Below are 25163 nucleotides of genomic sequence, written 5' to 3' on the forward strand. Positions count from 1 at the left end.
CTTTTTTTTTTGAGAGGAGCTGTTTTTGTAGTTTTGTTTTAGTTTTTCTATAATCAGATTTGTCAAATGTCATGATTTCTGCCTAAATATGAAACATAACTCATAAAGCTACAGGCTTTTTATTATTATATTTTCCCAGCATTTTTGGACTACTCTTGTGCTTGGATATTGAGTCTTTATTCATGAATACATCCTAGTACACCTTTTTAAAAACAACTAGAAGAGGGCTTGCTCTTTGTGAAAAAAAATCAAAGATTAAACCAATGTATAAAAATAAAGAGTGGAAGTTCTCATCTCCCTTTACCAATTCTAAGATTAATTGCTATTAACAATTTTTTGTGTATACCTCTGCATATATATAAATTTTATCCATTGTTCTGCAACTTCCTCCTCACTTAACAATGTGTGGTAGAATCTTCCATACAGCATATTGACATACAGCTTCTCCTTTTGCTTGCTTATATAGATTTCCATAATATGAAAATATTAAAATGTATTTATTCTCAGGCGATAAACCTCTAGACTGACTCTAGTTTTTGCTACTATACATGGTGCCACAATTTTTTTTTTACATATGTCCTTGTACATTTGTGGCAGTATTTATGGAAGATGGATACCAGGATAATCAACTGATCATTCAAAGGATATTCATATATAACAGTTTTATAAAAAAAAAAAACCTGTCAAGTTGCCTGCTATTTATACTTTATCCATAGTTAAAAATTTGTCTACTTTTCACTCTCAAGCAAATTTGGGCATTTGCAATCTGATACTCAGTCTAATACAGGATATTCTTCTTATCCTGAACATGACAGGAATTTCTCTTTACCCTTTGATACCCCAGATTACATGAAGTTCTGTCCTAGGTATGTGTCTCTGAGGGAAATTTTCTGTGTTAAGTATTTGATGTTTTCTCTTCTACCATTATTTCTGTTTTTCGTAGAATACTTACACTGTTTATGAAATTTCTATTATACAGATATTGGATCTTTCAGATCTACCCTGTGTATCTTTAAATTTTCTTTAAAGTTTCCCATTATTTTCTTTAATTTGTACTACACTGTGGAAAAAATAAGTATGTCTTCTAGACTAATTCCGTTTAAGTATTATTTATTCTTCAATTCATTCTTTATGTAGAGACTTGAAATTATTTTAGTGATCAAGTTTTTCATTTATGAGAATTGAATTTGCATCTTTCTGTGTATCAGTTACTGCTAGTTTTCTACCATGTCATCCTACTTTGATAGGAAGAAAAGGAATAGCAATATGCTCAGCTTAAAAAAATAATAAAAAATAAATCTTTATTTTCCAGCCTCCCTTGCAGCTATGTGGTACTTTGGTAAATGTTTAACAACCAGCTCTCTGAAAGTACAAAGAGCTAGTTTTGTAGTGTTTGCTGATTCCATGGTAAAATTATCCAAGGAACTCCCTTAATTCTCTCCTTGGCTCAAAGTTTATTCTTGAACTCTATCAAGAAACATATTCTTCATCATTTCAAGAGTTAATTTCACAACATTCACTGAGAACAAATATCACAGTCAAGGATATGGAAGGCTGGGCTTCACTTGAATGAAAAGCCTACTGATTACTTGGCTTACTCTCATTCTGTCCTGTAGTGATGAATCTAGACCTTGGGTCCAAGTTTTCTAGAGGCAATTTTGTTTTATTCAGAAGTTATTGTATTTGCTTGATGGAATTTTAATTCTTTTTTTCTTTTTCTTTTCTTTCTTTCTTTTCTTTTTTTTTTTTTTTTGGTGCTCTTAGATTCATGATTAATCCAATGCAATCTCATTTACATTTTCACATTATTCCTCAGTGTTGCTCAGTAAATGGTCCCTTCATGGTTTTCCACTGAAACAGTGGATTATTTTATATTTATATATTTTTTCTGTTATTAAAGTTATCTTTTGGGAGAGAAGAGGGACCCATTTTGCTATATTGAACTAGAATCAGGTGAATTTTGGAATCAGACAGAGACATTTTTAAAAATTCAGGTGTTGAATAGAATTTCATGAATGCAGTATATGAAGAAAAGGACATTAAAGTTATAAGTTTAATTGTGGCATCACTTTGTAAGTGTCTTAGTACTTGTAAACACAAGATTGTATACTTGGTGAACATTTTCCATGTCATTAATATTTAAGAATACCCTTTACTTCATAATATTTTAATATGTGCCTATTTTGTAACTTTAGGCTTCTTATTCTTCTGTTGGTGGTTGTTGCTGTTTTACTTTTTAAGCAATATTATGATGAGTATCATTTTAACTAAATCTTTATTTACATTTATGAATAACTTTAGTATAATTTTGTAGACATGAAATCAGGCCAAGAAATTCTGTTTATCAAGTAATATTGCTTTAATAACTAAATTAATTGGATAGAGGTATTTCAGAAAGAGATGCTAAATGAAAAGATAATTGAACTTCGGAATTGAACAGATGTGGTTTTAGTTTTTGCTCCACTGTTTACTAGTTGTATGGATTGGGGATACTCTCTAGACTCTGTGTACCTCCATTTCTGTATATGTAAAATGGAGACTGATAATGTTGTGCTCATAGGATTGCTGCTAACTAAAATGTTGTATGCCAGTCACTCTGCTTGGTAAATAGTGATTGATCATTCACATTCAGGTATACAAGTTATGCATTACAGTTGTACAGTGCATACCTGTGTGGTCATATATGTAACTCTAGCCAAAAATAAATGCTTCCTCGTTTTACTGATATGTTATTATTGTAGACACTAAAGGTTCTAAACTATGTTTTCATTGGTGTTCTGAACGAAAGCATCTAGTCTATTCCCTCAGTTCTCTTCAAGTTATAGTTTTTTGGGTCTAATTTATAATTTGATTGCATTTTATCTTTAATTTTTCTAAGATTAAGCTCTGCTTTATGCTAACTGACTTTATGCATATTTGCTCAGCATTTTTTATGGAGCTTTTGTATCTTCAGAAAAATTATTGTAATTGTTTTCCCCAGCCCTCCAGGCTTCAGGCTTCTCCAGACTGTTTGAAAGAGTGGGATTAACTTTGTGGATAAATACAGTTTATGAATAATTATGTGAGAAGAGTGTTCGCATTCTGGAACTTTTTTTTTTGAAAAAAAAATGATAACACATGGTAAACACTTGAGATAAAACGTGTATACCAACAAGAATTCATATTACCGCAGTTAGCAGACGAGTAAGGATGCTCTCACCTAGTTCTGAGGCAAATGTAACTATTTTTTTTCGAGGGGCTGGTGAACAAAACATGTTTGGTCCCTAATCCCCTGAATCTTATATTACAAAAGTGCCTGAAAAACTTTCCAGAGTCAAATGGCTCTATTTCTCATTGAAGCCATATATGAAAATTGAATTCTTCTCCTAATCAATTAGAAGGCACTCAAATTAATGCCATATCTAAACACACTCACACAAAGGAAAACCTGATAGTAAATAGTTATTCTTTCCCATTATCTACCTATGAGAAAGAAACCACAAGCTTCTCGTTCAACTTTATATGCGTATTCCAGCCTTTAAAGGAATAAGCTTGTCGGCACAGCACTGCCGCTGTCGCTGCATTCTGCTGAAGCCTTTAGCATTTCCCAGTCTGCAAAATGACATGAATCCTTTCTTCTCCCTGAAGATTATCTACACCCGAGGGCAGAATCTCTCTTTCTTGGCAATATTTGAGATGTTTTATATTTATATATAAATAAAATTTATATTATATTGTTATAACACATATATTAAGCATAATGAATATATTATATTAATGCATAAAAATAAATTTCTATATTTTCACGCCCTGTTTGCATGCTACAGATTCCATTAAAATCTCTTTACCGATCTTACATTTTAGGTTTCAAGTCTCTATGAAAACTTTTGTTGTATCATTTAACTACTAAAGACTATCTCACTGACAGAGACCACGCATGCCGAATCATTTCATTCTGGTGTGATCTTACCATAAAGGTGAATGGGAATATCCTTTGATCAGAATTGGTAGTTTCTGAGCACAGCCTAATAGTGAATTGACCTTTCAAGCAAATTAGTTTCACTATTGTCCCATATTGAACTTGCGGGAAGCTAAAGCCTTTCAGGGTTTCTGCACGTGCATCGCTGCCAAATCAGGTCTCTGTAATGATCTGCCTGGCTCCTGTTCCCATCACAGGCCAGTCCTGAGGAATTAGATCCAATAGTAAACTTTAAAATTCCTATGTTTGAGGCTTGGCAATTTAGCATTTGTTAACCCATGATTTTGTCATCTGATTTTGTAGCTAGTTTTGTTTGTTTGTTTGTTTGTTTACTTTGCTCTTTAGATTGAAGTTTTTCCCAGAGGGATCAGTATTAACAGCTCGCGTCGTCTCCTGTCTCTCTAAGTCCTAAAACCTCTGTCTTCATTCCTTGTCTCAGGTCTTGCTCTTAAACCCCAATTTGTGTCTAATCAATAAAGTCCTGTCTCTCCCCATTGTCCCCACTGCCTGCTCAGCCATCTGATTTTCTTGATGGAGATATCACTCTTGACATGCAGGCATGCATCTTGGGCTCACATTGTTAACACTTTCTGGTTTATTTAGTCTCCTTGCCTTAGCTGCCCCTAAGTATGTACTTTACATTAGTCCTACTTCTAGTCCTCCTGTTTTTTTAAAAATCAAGCTTACTGAGGTACAATTTGTGCAGTGGACAGATTATAAAGTGGCCCCCAATGATGCTCCCTGATATTCATGTCTTTGTGTGATCTCTTCCCGCCATGTGTAGGTGGGATGTGGCAACTTGCTTCTAATGAATAGAATAAGGTAACGATAATAGGATGTCACTTCCAAGGTTGGGTTGAAAAAAACCACTGTGGCTTCTGCTTGGGGCTGACCTCTTGATCTCTTGTTCACTCATTTTGTGGGAAGCCAGCTCTCGTGCTGTGAGCCACCCTATGGAGAAATCTACCTTGCAAGGAACTGAGGAAGGCCCCTAGTCACTAAGAGGTTAGGAACTGAGTACTGCCAGCAGCAGCCTGGGAGGGCTTGGAAGCGGATCCTACCTCCACTGAACCTTGAGATGACTGTACCAGCCCAGGATGCAGTCTTGTGAGAAAGACTGTGAGCCAGAGGGACCCAGCCAAGCTGAGCCTGCATTTCTGACCCTCAGAAATCATGAGCTAATAAATGCTTATTGTCATAAGCCACTGAGTTTTAGGATATTTTGTTAGACAGCAATAGATAACTAGTACAATTTTCATACAATATAATTCACTGTTTTAGATATACAATTCTTTGCGTTTTGGCAAATGCATACAGCTGTGTGCCCATCACCACAATCAAGATATAGAACATTTCCATCAACCTCACCCCCAAAAGTTCTCTCTTGATACTTTCTAATCCATTTCTCCCTGCCTTTCCATTGCCCGTGGCAAACGCTGATCTGTTTTTTGCCCCTCTGATTTTGCTTTTTCCAGAATGTCATGTAAATGGAATCATATAGTACATAACCTTTTGTATCTGCTTCCTTCCACTTAGTATAATGCATTTGAGATTCACCCACGTTGTTGTGTGCAGCCATAGTCCCTTTTATTACTGAGCAGTGTTCTGTTCTATGTATGTACCACTTACTTATGTGTTATCAGATGACGAGCATTTAGGATCTTTTCAGCTTGGGGTGATTATAATAAAGAAACTATAAATGTTTAGAAATATTTTTGTGGGCATGTATTTTTCTCTTTTTGGTTAAATACCAAAGGGTAGGGTTTATATGGATTTATGGGAAGTGTAGGTTTAACTGTATGAGAAACTACTAAACTGCTTTGAAAGGCAGCAGCGCCTTACGTTCCCACCTTCAGTGTGGTTAGAGTTCCAGCTGCTCTGCAGCCTCGCCAAGACTTGGTGTTGTGTTTTATTTTATTTAATGTATATGTTGTGGTATTTTGTTGTGATTTTAATTTACATCCTCCTAATGACTTATGATCTTTTCACGGGCTTATATTTCTCCCATATATCGTCTTCGGTGGTGTGTTTGTATGAATGTTTTGCCCAGCTTTTAATACACTGAAGAGGAGAGATCAGAGAAGAAATCCTTGACCTGCTCCCGGCCTTAGGGAGAAATAGTTTGCTGTTAATTGTGAAGTTAGATGTCGGTTTCTTTTGTAAATGCCATTTATCAGGTTAAGGAAATCCCCTTCAGTTCTTAAGATTGCCGAGATCTTTTCCATATCATTAATGAATGCTGAATTTCATTAAGTGCTTTTTCTGCATCCATCAAAATGATCATATGATTTTTCTTCCTTAGGCTGTTAATATGGTGAATTGAATGATTTTTTCAAATGCTGATCTAAACTTCCATTCTTGAGATAAACCCCACGTGGTCATGGTGGATTTGATGGATTCAATTTGCTGATAATTTCGGGGGTACTTTTGAATCTACGTTTATGAAGGTTATTGATCTGCAGTTTTCTTTTCTTGTAACACCTTTGTCCAGTTCTCGTATCAGTATAAACCGTCGGGCTGGAAACACAAAATTAATTGGGAAGTGTTCTTTCCTCTTCTGTGTCTAGAAGAGTTTGCTTAGAATTGGCATCGTTCTTATGAGTGTAGATACTGTCAGATACATCAAAGCTTTTTCTAATATTCTGCTTTCAGTCAAACAATTCTTCTAGAATTTTTTTTCCCCTATAAATTCTCAATTTCTTCCTCTTTGTTCCTTTTCTAATATAGATTAGGAAAATATAGTTTCTCTCTGGCTTTTCTTGAAGGGATCCTCGGTGTGCTATACTAACCCTCCTCCCACCAGAAGGATTTATCCTTAGATTTGTGATACACACACACACACACACACAAAGAGACTCCTTGTTAAGCACTGCCATTTCCCTTTCTATATAAGGTATTTACTTGAGGTCTGTCTCTCTGTGGACATGTTAGTTGTCAGTTCCACAGCACCCAACTATGTTTTTATGTAAAAAACTATGTTTGCATACGTGTGCTAAAAATTTAAGCCTCCATATTTTTACTCACTTTTTGTGCAATGACATACACACAGTTTAGGCCCTAGTTGGAGTTCATTTATTGATTCAGAACTGTGTACTTACTGAGTTCCAGGCATTGTGCTAGGTAATGAGGCTAGGACAGTAAAGACAGACACGTTTCTACCCTTATGGACCCATAGGCAACTGGGAAAAGAGCTAAGTTAAGTAAGTCCAGTTTTGCTTCAGATCATCACTGCATTTTTTTTTTATCCTAAGAATGCTGGAAACATTCTTTATTGTGATTTTCTGTCTCATCAGTTTTCTTCCTTAGTACTTAATTTGTTTATAGGTGAAAAAAATGGACGATTTTCTTCCTTTTCTTCAAATTTCAATTAAATTTTTTGATTGGTCATTGAAAATCCATTTGTTTCTTGATAAAAGGCAAGATTTGAATCATATAATTTTTTCACCATTGTTTCCAGGCTTTGAATATTCTGATAGAGTCTGACACTATCTTGAAGCCATGAGCTGACAAAGAAGCACCTACCCCCAGATTAAAAATAAAAAACAAATTTATTTATTCAAAAAATATTCGGCCTATGGAAAAGGGGAGAATTGAATTATCACTCATTGTGATAGGAATTCTGTAGTTGAACATCTTTTCAGTGGTAGGCGAAGAGTTTAGTTTTAGACATTTTAAGTTTGTGATATCTATTAGACAGTCATCCAGAGATGTCTAGTGAAGCAGTTGGAAATACTAGATTTGAGTTCAGGAGAGAAAGAGATAGTGAAAGAGATGTTCACTTGACAAGAGTGTAAAAAGTGTGAAAAATTTATCTAGGAATATGGGGATTTGAATAGGCTAGGGAAATTTGGGATATTTGAAAACACTAAGAGCCATTTTACCTTGCAGGTCATGAATTTACATAAGTGTGATTATAATGAATGACCATGGGACTTAAGTTTGATGAAGTTGGAAGTCAGGAAGAACGGAGGGACAGTGAAAAGGTAAGTTCAATGCATTAGAGTCTCATGGAAGTAAGACACTTAGATGGACTAAAAGGAGATTGTCTTCAATGAGTAAATGCCTGAAACTGCATTTACAAATGGGATGTAATTATTATTAATATGTAAGTCTAAGGAATAACCCATGGAATCAGGTGGCTGAAGTAGGGCAGAAGGTAAACCTTTTGCAGGATAGGTGGTCAAGGAACTGAGAGGCCGAGGATCGGAAGAATCATATGAGCAGATAATTAAATTACCAAGAATTATGACAGAATGACATTGGAGAGGGTGATCATGATTCAGGAACTAAAGTCTTTAAAGAATACAGTGAAGGCCTGTGGCTGCAACATGGAGGGCAAGCTAGTGGTGTAATTTAATGGCATAAAATTCAAAGCTGGGAGATTTAAAGGAGAAGGGAGGAAAATGGTCACGAAGCACTAATGTGCGTCAGGGAGGACACCTGACACTCTCAGGCTCAAGGCGTGGGGAACAAGGGAGAAATACAGTCAGTACTAAAGGGTGACTCTGCAAAGGAAGTGACGGCTTCCAAGGAGAACAGGTAACCATTTCAACAACGAAGGGAGGGAGACATTTTGAGAAGTTTGAGTAACCAGGGAATTTTGATGACTTTGAGTTGCAGACAATAGAGTCCTGGGAGAAGGAGAGAAAGGGAGGAACTAGTGTCATATTAATCTGAGAATGGAGGAGTAGATTCATGGGTTCAGAGCAGCCGAGTCCTTCCTTACACTGTTGAGTCCCTGAACCACAGACCTCCAGTCCCCTGTTAAAGGATGTTATTTATTTAAGCCTCAGACCTTTGGGTTTGTTGTTACTTGTAACCAAATTGAATGTAGCAGACATTGGTTGGTTTTTAGCCAGAGTCTGATTTAATCTAATATACTTTGTGAAAAGAATATTCTGGCTGCTCTGTGGAGAATGGGATATACGAAGGCAAAGATAGAGGCAAAATCACAAGTGGCCGATAATTCAAAAAAAAGATGCTCAAACAGACTTTTAATATTCCTTGACCATTTGTGTTTGTTTTTTATGTCATTTTCTTGGCGTGTTACTTTCCTGTGGCTGCTCACAGATTACCAAAACTGGGTAGCGGAAAACAACAGAAGGGTATTCTCTCCCAGTCCCGGAGGCCAGGAGTCTGAAATCAAGTGTTGGCAGAGCCAGGCTCCCTCTGAAGCCTCTCGGGCAGGGTTCTTCCCTGCCTCTTCCAGCTTCTGGTATCTCTAGCTTTCCTTAGTTTGTGGCAGCATTAACTTCAACCTCTGCCTCCTTCTTTAATGGCCATCTAATCTGTGTGTCTGTGAGTCCAAGGGTCCTTGTCCTACAGAAACACTAGCTATTGGATTAGGGCCCTGTTAAGCCATAACACATCATCATATCCTTTGTTGATTATTTTTACTGGACTATTTGTCTTTCTTACTATTGTTTTATAATTTTTTTTTAACTTACATGTGCTGCAAACACTTTTTAAGTTAGTCTTTATACTTATTTGAGAAAAAATAGCCACTGGAAACCTTTAATTTTTAATAAGCAGTGGTCTTTCATTTTAAAATTTATAGCAGCTTGTTCCTTATAAAAATGTTTATCCTGAGATTATCTTTCAATGCACCCATTGTAATCAATTATATTTTTAATATTTAAAGAATTGATTTGTTATTATTTCGGGATTTGATTGGGATCTTATTTACACCGTCTTTCTTCATGCCCTTTAACTTCTTCCATTAGCAAAGAGATCAGCCTATGTTTATTGCCCACATAATCAATTCCTGCTTCAGGCCAGAAAGATGCATGTGCAGGCCCTTCCATCACCTGGACTGGTCCCTAATGTTCTTTCTTTCTGGTTATCAGGATGAACTAAGTTATTTATGATATATTCCCAGGAGCTTCTGGGTAAGTAGACTTGGAAATTTCCAGCCTATTCCTTCTGGCCTGAATCAGAGTTTCCTCCTGGGAAATTCAGCTCTTGCAAATTTAACTTTTCCAAGTGTGTATGTAGACAGTCACTAAATGGGGGACTCTTGAGGGATTTAGGGGAGGAAACAGCCTCGAGTGGAGGGGCAGAGCATCGAGCACAGAGTAGAGGAATCTCCAAGTCTCAGTGTGCAGGAGAGAAGTGCTGGTGAACAGAGAAGTTCTTGAACTAACGTGGATCAGCGAGTTACTATTTGCACATCTTTTTTTTTTTAAAGGAAATAAAGATTTTCAGTCTTATGGTGAGCAGTCATGCTTCCTTTAGCAGCCATAAATCTCTCCCAAATGCTAAGAACCTGCTCAAATTTAGCAAGTCAGCTGAGTAAAAAGGTCATCTTCTTGCCTAACGGCAGATTCCCTAGCTTTTTCCACACAATTCCCTTTATGGTTATAATTGTCCCTTGCAAAAATATAGTGTTACAGCTGAACTCATAAAACTGCTGCCTCTGGAATAAACAGGAAAGGGCACATTCTCGTTTCAAAACAGCAAATGCACCAGCAGAGTTTAGCTTCCATTTAAACTGGAACATAGGGATTCTACTAACAATGCAATAGCTTTGATAGACTGCCCGTTTGACCTTTCAGCGCATGGATGAATATGTTTGCACTCGTTTAGACTGGTATATCTGTTAGATCGTACACACAGATACGACTTTCACATCTATTTACACTTCCTACAGGGCAGCAATGCTGTGTCTTTGCTTAGTCCGGGACTCAGCACAATTTTAAGTGCAAGGAAGAGCTTAATAATACATGTGTCTTAGGCATTTTCAGTCCTGAAAAGAAGCAAAAAGAAAAAGAAAGAAACAGCTCATGGTGAAGAATGGGTGTAGCCTCAACCTGAAAGAGAATTTAAATTGACCTCCACACTTTTAAGTTAGCAAGAACATGGTTTGTGGAAGAAAGAAAGGAGGAGCAGTAAAAATCCACAAATGCAAAACTATTTCTAAATCTGGCAGGATTTTAGTGGGTTATTTCACAGGAACAATGGCCAAAGTCCTCTTTTCTTTGATGAGAAAAATGGTAACTTCTACATTTTGCGACTTGCAGAAGGAAATTTAAAAACTTGAGGGACAAAGGAACTGGGTAAATAGCCTTCCTTCCCAAGGAAGCTGACCTTTTGGGGAAAGAACACCCTGTAGGTTTGTAGCTACAGGGAAGGAGGCCGTTAGACCACATGGAAACATAAGACGCTCTCTGGCTTTTGAGTTTTAAACCCTGTGGCTCAGTTGTACTCTGTTTTTGATGGATTGTGGTGTGAAGATGTTGAGGGCTCTAGAGTTGGACAGCCTGGATCCAAACCTATATCCTCAAATCTATTTGTTACTTATTTGTTCCTTAGTTTGCTTTGTCTGTGGAATGAAACTAATTATAGTACAGTGAGCGAAAAATACTGCAAACCGTATCAGTAAACAAAGAATGCTGAAGCCATTAAGTCAGCAGCGGCTGCCCCCCCCCCCCCCCCCCCCCCGCCAGCAGAGAAGAGAAGCCTGCAGCCCGGCCTCTGCAGCCACTCACTATGGTGCACCCTGAGGGGACTCAGAATAAGAAAGGACAGGATACTGGCCCTAGATGGCTAGATGCTTGTCAAAGGAATGAATTCAATGAGCCCAAATGTTTGCTCCCTCCCATGCATAGAAAAGCACTACATTCTTTAACTTGAGATGCCTGGTTTTCTTTAGCTAACAAGTAATCTTTTATTGTTCCAACTACCTGGTCTTTGTTGTAAAGCTCCTGTATATCCTAGCTCCTCCCCTGCCTCTTCAGAGCAGTCCCTCAGAGCGACCTGAGAGGCTGTCATCCCGGCTCGGATCCTCCCGCCAAATAACACATAACTCTCAACATTTAGGCTGTGCGTTGTTTCAGTTGACAGTACTTAACCTTATGGGGTTTGGGTTGGAATTAAACGGGTTAATAAATGTAATGCCCTGAGATCAGTGCCTGGTACTGTGTAAGAACAGAGATGTCAGTAGTGGAAGTAGCTGTGGGAACAGTAATAGAAGTTGTATTACTTTGCTTGGGCTGTCACAACCGTGTACCACAGACTAGGTGGCTTAAACAACAGAAATTTACCGTCACAACTTGGAGGCCTGAACTCCAAAATCAAGGTGCCAGCAGCCATGCTCCTTCCTTCCCTATTCCGGCTTCTGGTGGTTCTGGGTGTTCCTTGGCATGTGCCAGCGCAACTTCACGTCTGCCTCTGTCTTTTCCTGGCCTCCTTCCCTGCGTCTCAGTGTCTCAAATCTCCCTCTCCTTTCTCTCGTAAGGACAACAGCCACTAGATAGGTGTTTTCACACCTGGATTATTTAAAGTATTCCACCTTTTAATCTCAGTGATAGGTTTAGATGGGTTGGTAATTCTGTTTTGGTCAAACAAGTCTTTCCTGCAGTTTTGAGACTTTTCTGCTATAGTGATTTATTACTAGTCTCATGTACCAGGAGTTGGTTGAGGCCATTATACCCAATCACATTGAAGAAGCTATTTGCTTTCCAATGCAATGAAGGCAGCTTACAAAAAGAAGCACAGCTTTGGCAATGGGAAAGCTGGGAGGGAGAGGGGAAGGGGAGGATGAAGGGAGGGAGGGAAAGAAATAGAAATGCTTTCTCTTTGTGGTTTAAACAGAGTTTATCTGTTCCTCACTTACAGTAAGTATTTGTCACCTTGTACTGTTGTATTATGGGCACTGCCTGCGTGTATTCTCTCTTTGATTGAAAGAAAGATTGAAGATTCATTGAAAGTATAGTCTATATAGGATTGATCTTTGTAACCTCTCACAGTTTCCATCCCATTCCTTTAGGAACTCAATAGACGTTTGTTGAACGAATGGTGTGAATGAAAAATATTGCAGCCATATTGGTAAACAAAGGATGCTGTGTTCATCAAGTCATCGGCCATTATCACCACCCCAGACAGTGCATAGAGGGAACTCAGGATTCAGATAAGCAGCCACCCCCAGTGGTGCACCTTGAGGGAACGCAGGCTGGGAAAGAACAGAGAACAAGGAGGAACATTTTGGTCAGGATTTATAAGAAATGGCCTAATGATAGAGGAGGAGTGCTTGAATTTGAGCTCTGAGGAATGGGATATAATTTCTATATCTAGAAAAGTATGAGGAAGATGCTTAAAATGCATAAATCAGCTTATGCAAATTCCCAGTTCAAAACTCTACAGTAGCTTCTCCTTATGCTTGGAATAAAAATCCAAACTTCTGACTCTTTCTTAAGAAGCCCGTCTTGACCTGACGTTTGCCTCCTGGTCTGGGCTTTTCTCAGGCCTCATCATCAGCTTTTCCAGAGCCTCCTTTCGATCCCTACACCCTCTCAACTCCCATCTGGCTACTCACACTGGTTTCTTTGATACACTCTCCTGACCTTCTCCTGACTGCCTCTTTTCTCTCATTCAGATTTCAGAGAGGCCACACATCAAAAGCAGCTTCCTCTTCACTTCCACCTAGAAAGCTATTTTAATTTTAAATGTTAACACTTGGCACTATTTGACATTTTCTTGTTAGTTTGTTTACTTGAATGTGTTTGTCTTTTACTTTCCCCCGCTTGATTTCAGTGGAATGTCAAATATCCCAGAAGCTAGAGTAAAGGCTGTCTTCTTGTTGGCTGCATTGCCCCGCCCCCCCCATCTCTGGCAATCACAAGCCCTCAGTAGATAACTTCTGAATGAATGAGTGAGAGGATAGGAGCTTGAAGTGATTGTGGACTGGCAGGGCCCGCAATAATTGAACTTAAGCTCGGACGTAACAGAATAAATATTTGAAAGTAGTTGGCTAGAGTCCAAAGTGCATTAAGGACAGCAGGATGTAAAACAGGCCATTCTGATACGGCCATTTTGATGCTCTTCAGTTTTGTTTTTTGTGTGTGGTTTTTGTTTTTGTTTTGATGTGTTTGCATCAAAATGGTTCCGGCAAAATAAATGAAACAGTGACAAAAATATCACAGGGCAAGTGTGTTCAGAGGCTTTTCTTCTCTTATGACTGCAAAGGGTGTTCCTTCTCCATCTTGTTGTGCTGACCAGATGCTGGTGGTTACCTCCCGTTAGAGAGACATTGCCAGCAACTCTATTGCCAATAGAGAAGAACTGGAGGAAACAAAAGGTGTGACTGATGTACACACGAAACAAGAAAATTTATCTGCAGGGCAAGGAGTCAGGGAAGGGGAGCTGATGTTCAGAGAGAGGAATGAGGCTTAAGGAGTAGCTGCTGTCCTGAAAAGAGGATTTTTGAGGCATTAGATGGGTAAACAGCACTGGTGAGGGCTTTGGAGGGCTTTGTGCCATGTTCCCCACCTACTTCACCACCTTTTCAAAGTACTTCGGGAGAGAATTGTAGGATTTTTTTTCAAGGCTGCTGCAGTTGAATATGTTTCTTCTATGTGTGACAAGGCCAAGATGAGCCTCTAGAGTGGGGGTTTTAAAACACAGATTCATTTGGGCTACATGTGTTTGTTTTTATTAGTAAGTCAAGCTGCAAAACATCTCTGATCCTGACTTACTTCCTAACCCCCATTCTTGACACTCAGTGAGCATTGCTTTTTTTACAACAAGAAAACAACCAACACCAGATTAGCAGTTAAAGAGTTTAACACCAGATGCATTTTCATTATTATAAAAATATTTAACAAAATAAAATACAATGTGTGTAATCCATTGGTTATTAAAATAAGAGAAATATCGTTGAGAATTTTCTGTGCAATTTGATAGAAAGATAAGGAATCATATTATGACCCAACTTTCTGTCCTATTTCCCCATAAATCCACCTTTTTCAAATAAGTATTATCAATTAAGTCACATTGCCAAATCAGAAAACTTACCAAAAATAATTTCATAATTTTGTGCAAATTTCATATATAATTTCATATGTAGTGTCACTATTAGGCTATTTGGTCTAACTATTTCCATTGTGAAAATGCTATTTTTAGGTGAGAAATCAAAAGCAGGAGGTACATGTTAATATGTAGAGAATAAGCAAACCCTTAGCTTATGTTGATTAATGGTTTTTCCTGAGAAAAACAAATACAGTGACATGACTTCTGATGTGTTCTGTTGACTACATGTTCCTCACAAACCATTTCATTCTTCAGTTCACTTCTTGCCTTACACATCCCTGGCCTTTGTGCTATTCTATTCTCCACCTTAGGTTGATCATAAAGTGGTGGCAGTTATAGATGGAGTGAGGCTGAAGGAGAAGTTAAAAATATGTATTTTCCAGAATTGAAATAGTTGAAAGTTTGGAGTTTTTTACTTGTTTATTTCAAAATAACTCATGTCAAAGACAGTTAAAATGGTCTTCTTGTTGGGTTCTCTTTGGTGTCAATAAACAGCTGGATCAAAGTAGCCTCTGAAAATGCCATGTTCCCAGGGGGAAGGGGGGAGAAAGTTCATAAGGGATCAGGATTAGATTTTAAAGATACATTTGTGTTAGATTCTGGAGGATTAAGTGAAAAATTTGTACACTTGGCCTTGATTTTGTAAGACATAGGAAAGTAGAAAATTTTCCTATCAATCCAAGAGTGATAGAAATGAAGTTGCATTTTTATTGCTGTATTTGGTAGACTGATTTTCAAAGTTAGTTTCTTGAATATTAAAAACCTTACTTCAAAAAGGATAAAAGCAAATAAATAAGAAAGCACTTCCTCAGTCACATCATTTTGGGAAATACTGTGTTAAAGCTAAGGGTGTATCAAAGCTCAGGACCTCCAGAGCCTTCAGGGGCTGCTGCTGTCCCACATAAATGCCCCAAGGGGGAGAGTAGACAGTGTTTCCTCAGCTTGAGGGACTAGGGGTCTGAGAACACGCTGGACTACAGAATGCAAATGTTTCTGAAGGTAAACAGACTGCAAGCAGAGGGAATGGTAAAAGGGTGATCTAAATAGTAGAGGGAGGGTAATAATATCCTGCCTCAAATGTGGCAGAATGACAGACTGGGAAAGAAATCCTCAATCCTGTGGTATGTAAGAAATGTTCCAAAAATTTGGAATAAAATAGACATCCTTGAGATTTTAACTATCCCTTATACAAGCCTATATGTCTAAATTCTTAATTTTGTATTAACCTATATTTCTGCCAGTTGAAAATTTCTGTCTTTAATTAAATGTGGCAAATACGAGACTCATTGCGGCTTGCTCTACCTACTCTCTTCCTGTAGAATTTATTCATCTCATGCCTCAATCTCTCAGGCTCTAATACATCCGCTTCATCTTTGAGTCCACTTCCTCGTCACCTGAAAATTCACCAACGACCTGTCCCTTTTACCTTCTAATTGCTGCTCATCTCTGTCCACCTCTTCATCTCTTCTGACTTTTCTTCAAATTCTATTTCCAAAATTATTTTCTTAGAAACAAGTCTCGTGGCATTGCCTCTTCTCTGTGCTTGAAATGCTGTACTTCCCTGTCGCCTAGAGGATGGAGCTGCCCTTCTGGGTGGGGGTTCCCTGGTCTGGACCAGACTCCACCAGTGCTGTCCTTCCTCACCCGAGCTGAGGCTGCTCCCTGACACGACACAAGCGTTAAATCTCTGCGTCCCTGGCGCGCTCAGTCTCCACCGGAACTGTCCTCCTCTCTCTTCTCTATTTGGCAAAAGCTTGCTCATTCTTTAAAATTGTTTGCTCCCTCTTTGAAATCAGTTATGAAGATATTATGTGTATCTGTCCTGTCACCATCCCTCCCGTACTTCAATGTCACCATTTATATAGATAAAGAAAAACAATTCGGTCCTACTGTTGTTTCCTGTGTTGAGGTCAATTTTCTCTTCATGAGTAAGCATTTTCTCTAATCTTCTGGTGAATTTGTTGGTCTGGAACCTTCCCAAGACGTTCTAAAGGTTAAAATAAATCATTCTCATTGGCCCCTTATTCTTCAAAATATAAATACCACTTAGCTACATTTAATTCAATTTTTTGGCCTGTCTTCCTTTCTATAAACAACCAAAAACTGCTTATCTCATTACTAGTATTTACCATATCATTTACTAATTTTCAACTCTGTAGCAGCAAACAATTCCAAGGTCACTTTCTAAGTTTTTTTTAAAAAAATGAGATGGCAGTGTGCCAATGGTTTGGTGCAGTGTCCAATTCTAATGAAAGATTAAACATTTTAGCCAGCAATCCCAGTGTCCTCTGACTGCTTTAAAAACATTTGGTTGGATGCCACCTGTTCTTGGTGATTTATTTATGCCTTGTTTGTCAATTTTTTTTTTCTGAAGTATCCTCTCGACTTACTGATTTTTTGTTCAGTTCCTCTGGCATGCACTGTGAAAGTCAGTATAATTGTGTTAAACAGCTAACCTGTGCCCAGCGTAGTACTGGGTGATACGAGAAATACAAAACACCTGAGATGCGCATCTCTTCTCTAAGAGCTTGATTTTAGTTGGGGTGAAAAGCAAAAACAAAATATGGAGAACATGTAACTCAAATGACCCAGGTGCTATTAGCTGCAGGCACAAAATGCATTAAGCTCCAGATTTTAATGTCTCTTTGGTTCCTTCCAGCAACCTTTTCCACTTCCCTGCCAAGCCCTTCTATTGTTCTGGAATTTCTAAGAGTTTTTTTCAAGAAAAATCTAGTCATATTCTTTTGTGTTAGCATTCTCTTGGGTGTTTATTGCCCAAAAGTGTTTTGAGAGAGAAATTTCACCAAAGCCACTCCTGTCAGTGGTCTTAAGATTTTTGCCTCTTTGCCAGGCATCTCTGGCACTACTGATAACTTCTTGTCTGCTCTTCACTCTGGCTTCATGCTGCCATTTTGGTAGGAAGATTGGAAGAATTTTATTCTTCCTAACTCTCTGTTCCCGGTGCCCTGAAATGTGACTGACTGCATATTTAATCTCTCATTTTCCTTTGTCAAAATGATCTCTCGTCTTCTGCTTTGCATCTCTGTTTCAGAACTTGAAGTGGCTGGATGATAGATTTCATTTTCTGTTTTCTCAATTTGATTTCCTCCGCCTCTGGTCACCATGATCCATCCTCTTTCTTCCTCTTGCAACCAAAAGTAAATTTTCTCAATCATATAGATTTGTGCAAAGAAATGCTGGGAGCTGTTGCTGGTCCTACACATCCAATCTTCATTTGCTGCCTACCAGTAAACCCCACAATGCATCTTAATTAATCCTCACAGCAACCCTATAGGATAAATACCATCATTTATGTTTTACAGTGGAGTGTACTTAAGTTTAAAGAAAACTAGCTTAAGGGTACATAACTTGAAAGCTTCCATGGCTAGAAAATGTTGGCAGCCTATTCCATAAGTGGGAAACTGGATTCACATTCCATACACACACACGTATATATATGTGTGTGTATATATATTATATATATATAATATTTTGATTACAGAGAAACCAAAAAAAGTGAACTTAAGACATGATAAAACTTCAGTTAAATTCACCGTGGCTGATTGGTCCCTCCCTTGAGATCTCTTCTTCTTTTTTTTTTTTTTTAACTCTAATGTAACCCTCTAAGCCAAATTTGAAATCAATAAACAATAAAGCCACTGCTCAAATCAGACATTATCTGCTTCAGAGCTTGTCATGTCTCAGTTTCTGACTGGCAAGTGAATCACAGCCAAGTACTTATTAGACAGTTAGGCTCCCTTCCTGTACAGTCTTCAATTATCTTTGTTACAGTACAGCACCGAACATTTGCTTGATGAAGTAGGGCTGATTTGCTTATTGTATGTCTCTGCATTCCCGTTAATCTCTCCAATCCTGCAATTTGTATTGGTTTTCTAGTTATTAGTGTGAATTCATGAGTGCATGCTTTATTATTAGTGCTGTCTCCTGGCAGCACCTAACCCTTTGGAACGTGCGGAAAACGTGACAAATCTCCCAGTCCCGAAGCCGTTGCAGGCTGAGTGTGAATGGCTACATGACTGCAAACAGACAGGCACGAGTGCTGATGCTTTAACTGGTGGAGCTGAAAAGTGAATAGGAATCTATTAACATTCTTAGTCATTGAAACAGTCATCTCCTCCTTCTCATCTCTGCGGCTTAAGTGTAGTTTAAAAATGTATTTTTATGTGCTTGTGGACTGTCACTTCATTTAAGTCCTCTGGCCTGTTGGCAGTACATCTGTTCCATGGTGATGCCAGACTGGGGCTCATGTTACTGTAGGACTTTCATTGGACGGCCGCTGAGCCTTCTAACAAAGAATTCCCTGCTAGGTGACACACATGAACGCTCCAGCTTATAATTAAATACTGATTAAGAAATGTTCTTATTATGTCTCTTCAGAAGATCCCAAATATCAAAATGTTGTCTTCCTGGACTTTGGGGATAACCTGTCTTTTCCATTCATTGGACTTTTCTAAGCCTCTTCACATGGTACCCGACTAAGGGCACATCTAGGTAGGGATCTTGACCTCAATTGACTACTATTTCAAAGAAAAAGGAAACATCAAGAAATTTCAGAGGTTTTCGAATCAATTACTCTTCTTCTCAGCAGTGTATTATTTCCACAGGACAGTAGAATTTTCACTTGAAGGCTTGAAAAATGTAAATTTAGCACAGGATACAGGGATTCACACACAGCATATGAAGTTGTAATATGTGAGCAATAATATGGAAAGATTATTGGAAATAATTTTTTGGGCAGAATTGAAAAGTTTTGCTAAAGAGTGGATTTTGAGAAGGGGAAAAATGGAGAAAATGAAATGTTCTTCAGAGGGAGATGGTAATGATCAAAGTATTTGTGTTTTTTGCACATGGGAAGTGCCTTTGTGTTTAGTCTCTGAAACACACAGCCCAATTCTTTCTAGGTAAACATCCTGAAGTAAGGGAAACATATACTCTTCACTTTATCTTTCTTGTACTTTGTTAATTGATCATTTATGATCTTGCATATTTTTGGTGTTGACTGTAAGACCTTTCAGATGCCAGTGAAAAGTGACCATTTCTCCATTTCTGATCGAGACTTATTCTATTCAGTATTGTGCAAAGATGCCTTGGGAGGTAAAGTAAATGAATAATGATGTTTTACGACTGCAATTATTCCTTGGCTGATTATTCATTACTCACAGTGTGAACTCTGAGTAAAATTTACATCCTCTTCCTATAGTTAAATGTGATTATCAATTTAGAATTATACTTTCTGCCGGATGTAAAGTAAGCATGCCTCATTTCCAATATCGAATTGTCTTTGAGTGAGTGATCGTATGTCTTTACTAAGCCTTTTCTATTAATTACTAATGTTTTCAGTCTTGTGGAGTACCATAAATCTTACTCATTAAGTGAAAAATCATGGCTCATTCTGAAGCATTAAATGAAAACTGATGACTAAATCTAATGCAGTTCATGATACTATCTTTCTAAATTCCATGTTTGCCCCAGTCTCCATGAAACCAGTTGTATTTATATGCTTGGTTCAGATTTGTGCTTTAGCCTTTATCCTAGTTTATTCTTTACCAAATAGTTCTACGTGTGTACCTTGAAGTCTTCCAAAAGATTTTAAAGCAGCTTTCTTTATGGGGTTCGCTATGGCTTGATCTTTCTCAGAATACTTTTCAAATCTTTATTCTTAGGAAAATCTCAATAGCTTGATTTTTTACTTTCTTTTCAAAGATTTTGAATGGATTTTTCATTTATTTGTTTTAAATGCCAAAACATCTTCATGTTTGGCCAAAGACAATGCTTATGTAAGACATTCATTGCAAACACAAGGGATCATTTTAGTTACATTTACCCTTTTCTTCATTTTTTTCTATTACAAGTAGATGATGTTCTGACATATTTTTGGTGCTATTTCTACTTATTTCTTTGGGATAAATGTTTTGAAGTTGTATCATCAGGAAAATGTTCTCATTTAGGCAAATTTTTATCTTTGCCTAAATTTGATATTTTAATAATAAGTATATGGAATTAAGTTTTGCATATATTTATTGATCACTGATATTTCTTCAGTTATGAATTGCCTGTTTACTGATACTTTGTCCAGTATTTATTGACATTTTTATCTTATTGATTGGTAAGAGAGAATAATCACTTTATGATATTAACCCCTTAAAATATTCTTCTTGTATACACATTTGCTCAACTCTATTAATCTTTTCTTTATAATTCCTTTCTTTTAAACCAATAACGTTTATTACTGTCAAATTAATATTTACCTGTAATTTTTATGTTTTTTTGACTTTCCCCTTCTTACCACTTTAATAAATTTGTGATTTGTTTTGTTTCTCACAAAAGTGATCTATTGCACCACACTCTTGCTTTCACCATTGGCCTCATGTTTAGTATGCAGTTAGAGTTGTCTTTCAGAACGTTTGATTAATTTATCCTTTTCCTTGTAATTCTCATTTTCTTCTTCTGTCACTCGCAGCTTTGCTGCTCGGACACCAACTGGTCCCCAGAAGAAGTCAGAGGTGCCTTGGGGTGATAGGCAGAACAGTGGCTCACAAAAGATGCCCATGCCTTCCACTCTGGAGCATGAGAATAGGTTACACTACATGGCAACAAGAACTTGGGAGATGGAATTAAGGTCTCGGACCTAAGACAGGGAGACTGCCTTGAGTTGCCTGTGTGAGCCCAGTGTAATCAGATGGGAGCCATGAGACAAAGAATTATGGGTCTTTATAAGTTGGAAAGAGTCCTCCCCTGACAGCAAGCAAGGAAATGGAGACTTTCGTCTGACAACCGCCAGGAACCGAGTTCTGCAAACAACAGAGTGAGCAAGGACATGGGGTCTCCCCTAGTGACAGGAAGGAACGCAGCCTAGCCATACTTTAACTTCAGCCCAGGGAGACCCATACCAGACCCCTAACCTACAGTTCCATAGACAAATAAGTTTGTGGTGATTTGTTACTGGAGAATTAAGAAATTAATACACAAGGCCTTATGGGCTCTGATACTAGCCATAACTCTTGACTCAATCCCTTAACAGTCGATGTACTGCAGAGCTGCATGTACCACCTCCCTCACGCGACTGTTGTGAGTCAGAAAGTAGGTCCCATAATGATAGTAGTAACAGTAATGACAACAATATGGTAATAATATTTTAACAACATAATAATATGGGTGCCTACGCATATTTTAAAAATAATGATGAGGCAACACTTATTGAATGTCTACCATGTGCTAGATAATTTTCTAAGCACCTAAAAGGTATTACTTCTTTTAATCTTTATAATATATCTCTGTTAGATAGTGTTGTTATAACCCAAGATGCCTTTTTTTTTCTTATAGGTGAATGGCAGTTACTTAAAATAAAGAGAGACAGAGGAACAGAGAGGGTGAGTAACTTACCTAAAGTCATACACACAGTCAGAGAGTGCTGGAGTCAGTACGTTCAAGCTGGATTTTATGACCTGGAGCCTGCGTGCTCAGTTACCTTGCTGCAGCTGGTCTGTTACTGTTGCTGTTGTAATAGTAACCGTTACACAACAGCTGCTCAATTATCACTTTTTGTTATTACTACTATATTATTACTATCATCCCAATGCCAGTAAAATGTCCGCAGATGATACAAAGGTAGAAGTGGGAAGATTTACATATGGAGTTTTGACTTGGAACAAAGATTATCTTTGAGCCTGCTGGGTGGTTTGATCAAGGGGCCAGTTCAGCTAAACAGAGCCTTTAGACTGGGGCTAGGAGCTGGCAATTCATCCTGGAGTCAGGTGACCTGCCTTTAAGTACCAGTGATTATTAAACTGATCTGTGAATTTTGAATAGTCTGTTTAATTTCCATGTTCTGGTCGCATGACTGATCTCCCTTACTGCCTTTTAACATATGAATTAAATTAGATCAATAGTCATCATAACTTTAAAAATATGAGCAAGATTATTCACATACAAAGTTTTATATCAGTATAACATTTTTTTTTAGACTTAATTTGGAAAAGGATGGAAAAATGAATTGCTGGATTTTTCACTTATGTCCAGAGGGTCTATATGTTTTGTTCATCAGCGTAGTTGCTTTTGCAACACATTTCCTTTGTTTTTCACAGTGTTTAGCCATGGGACTGTGGCTGACAAAGCAGAAGTGTGTGTGAGAAGTGAGACAGTGAGAACAGTGACCAGCTGTTCAATCTGATGATACCACTGAAATGAATAAATCTATCTTCCTGTGGGAGACAAAAAGTACCTTGCCGTACAGCAGCAGTGTGTGCAGGGAGGACGCACTCAGAGACAGGGCTGAAAGCCACAGATGAATTCTCAGTCAGAGGAGCCCCTGCACCCTACGACGTAAATGCTGTACCAGGTTGGCCTTTAGCATCCCACAGATGGGGCCTGCATTCCACTTCCTGAAAGGGAGCAATCACACTTTTCCCCCAGTCGGAACAAAAAAGATAATTGGGAGCCCTGGGTGGAGGGAGGAGGGTTGAGGGGTGGGTGGGCGGGAATTGTTCCAGGCAGTCCTGGAAGTTCCACAAATCTAGGCCAGAGGGAGCAACTTTCATCACCCCCATATCCTCCTCGCCTTGCTCCATGCTCTTCTGGCTTTTCAATGAGCATTTCATTTCTTTGGTAAACAATTCACTCTGCCTCTGATTTATATTTATAGCTCGCACTTATGTTCAGTCACAGGCCGTGGTAACTCAGCAAAAGTTCTAGCTTGGTCTCCTGGCTTCACTTTACCAACTCATTCTTCACCCAGACACCAGTGGGATGTCTCAAGACCAAGTCTGATGGTGACCTTCTTGCTTGCCCTCAAGCCAAAACCAAACTCAAAATCAAAGCCTCTGAATATCAGTTACTTTACTGTGGGGAGAAATTCCACGTCCCTCAATACATCCTCAGAAGTCTTTATTCCCAGAGTACCTCTCCCTTAACTTCTCCAGGCTCACACTTTGTGGAGAACTCTGCTCCTCCAGCCACCATGGACGAGGCTCGGTCTTCGGCGCTGTTTCCTGCTTGCTCTTGTTTCCAGTTTGCTCTTGTTTCCAATTTGCCCTTGTTTCCATGTTTGCCTTAGGCCTTTCATTCTCCTACCACCAAATATTGGCCTTAACCTGAAATTGCCTTGTCATCCCTCCAGTCCTCAGTTTACGGGTTTCCTAGACACTCGGAGGGATTTAAGATTCTGTTCCAGTAATGCCCTGTGTCTCCCTCGGTTAGCTCTTAGCAGCAGTGAATAGCATCTGGCCACTTTGTGAATCTCCCAGGGGGCTGCCAGTTCCCTGGGAACGTGGTCCGTCCCTTGTGCACTGGCCTGTCTTCATTGCCCATCACAGCGCCTGTCTACACACTGGATGATGAGCGTCTCTTGGTGTTAAACCTTTCTGCTAACCTGGTACACTCTCACCACCCAGTGTGTGGGGAAGCATTTGGGCTGGTTAGTTAAATCTAAATCCACAAGATAAAAAAACAAAACAAAACAAACAAACAAAAAAACTAAACGTATGCTTTACGAGGCTTCAAATTGCCGTGGTACTATATGTCAAATAATTAAAATCATAAATGAATTATTCTTTTCTGCAGTTCCTTTTCCAGTTTATTATCTATATATCCACATGGGCTGGAGCCTCAAAACTTTGCACTCTGGTAGAAGCTGTTGCCCTCATGTCACATAATTGCTTTTTTCATAAGCTAAAAATGTATTTTCTTTTCCTTAATAAGCAGAATGATAATCCTTTTATGTGTGTATTCATCTGTCTGTCTTTGAATGTTCGTGGTAATTTCATATGCATTATGTTATTTATTCCTCATAATATCATCTTAAGGCAAATCATACGATTTTTATCTCTATTTTATAAATGACACAACTGGACTCAGTGTGCTTGCAATTTAGCCTGAGTCACCAGACAGTGAGTGACAGACCAGATGTGTCTCGTTCACGATGTACAGTCTAGTTTATTTTCAATTCTGGGTTATTTTGAGACTCCTCTGTTCGAAAACCGAAATAACTCAAGCCATAAACCCCATGAGAACAAAGCCCGTATATGTTTCCCTCACCACTGTGTTGTCCTTTACTGGGCTTGGCAAAGAGTAGGGACTTAATAATTATTTGTTACATGAATGAATGAATGAACCTATTCTGGGAATTCTTTCCATTGCCTTTCAAGCCTTTTATATTTGCAAATGGCATGCAGAGAAGAGATGGGACCTTCTAAGGTGCCTAACGTGAAAAGGGAGGCAGGGCACCGAAGGGAAAAGACGGACTCGGAGATGAATCTTTGTTCCACTGTTTATTAGTTGTGTGATTTTGGACCATTATTTGAATTCTAAATCTCAATCCTATCATCTGGAATTTCCATCGTCTGGCTGGAATGTAAAGACAATTTTACTTGCTTCATAGGGT

General features: G+C 38.4%; 1 long non-coding RNA gene across 2 annotated transcripts in view; it reads left to right on the forward strand.

The window, feature by feature from the left end:
- The window catches only part of LOC140685420 (uncharacterized), a 231485-nt gene that overhangs the window by 64804 nt on the left and 141518 nt on the right, over positions 1 to 25163 (forward strand). The window contains exons 1-3 of one of the 2 annotated variants that reach the window (XR_012075943.1): positions 3850 to 3956; positions 7847 to 7941; positions 22109 to 22155. This is a non-coding gene — a long non-coding RNA (uncharacterized lncRNA). Of the gene's footprint in view, positions 1 to 3849; positions 3957 to 7846; positions 7942 to 22108; positions 22156 to 25163 lie in introns of those variants that run through there. The other variant, XR_012075942.1, reaches the window with a different exon arrangement.

This window comes from Vicugna pacos, chromosome 9, assembly GCF_048564905.1.
Source record: "Vicugna pacos chromosome 9, VicPac4, whole genome shotgun sequence".
Lineage (NCBI taxonomy): Eukaryota > Metazoa > Chordata > Mammalia > Artiodactyla > Camelidae > Vicugna > Vicugna pacos.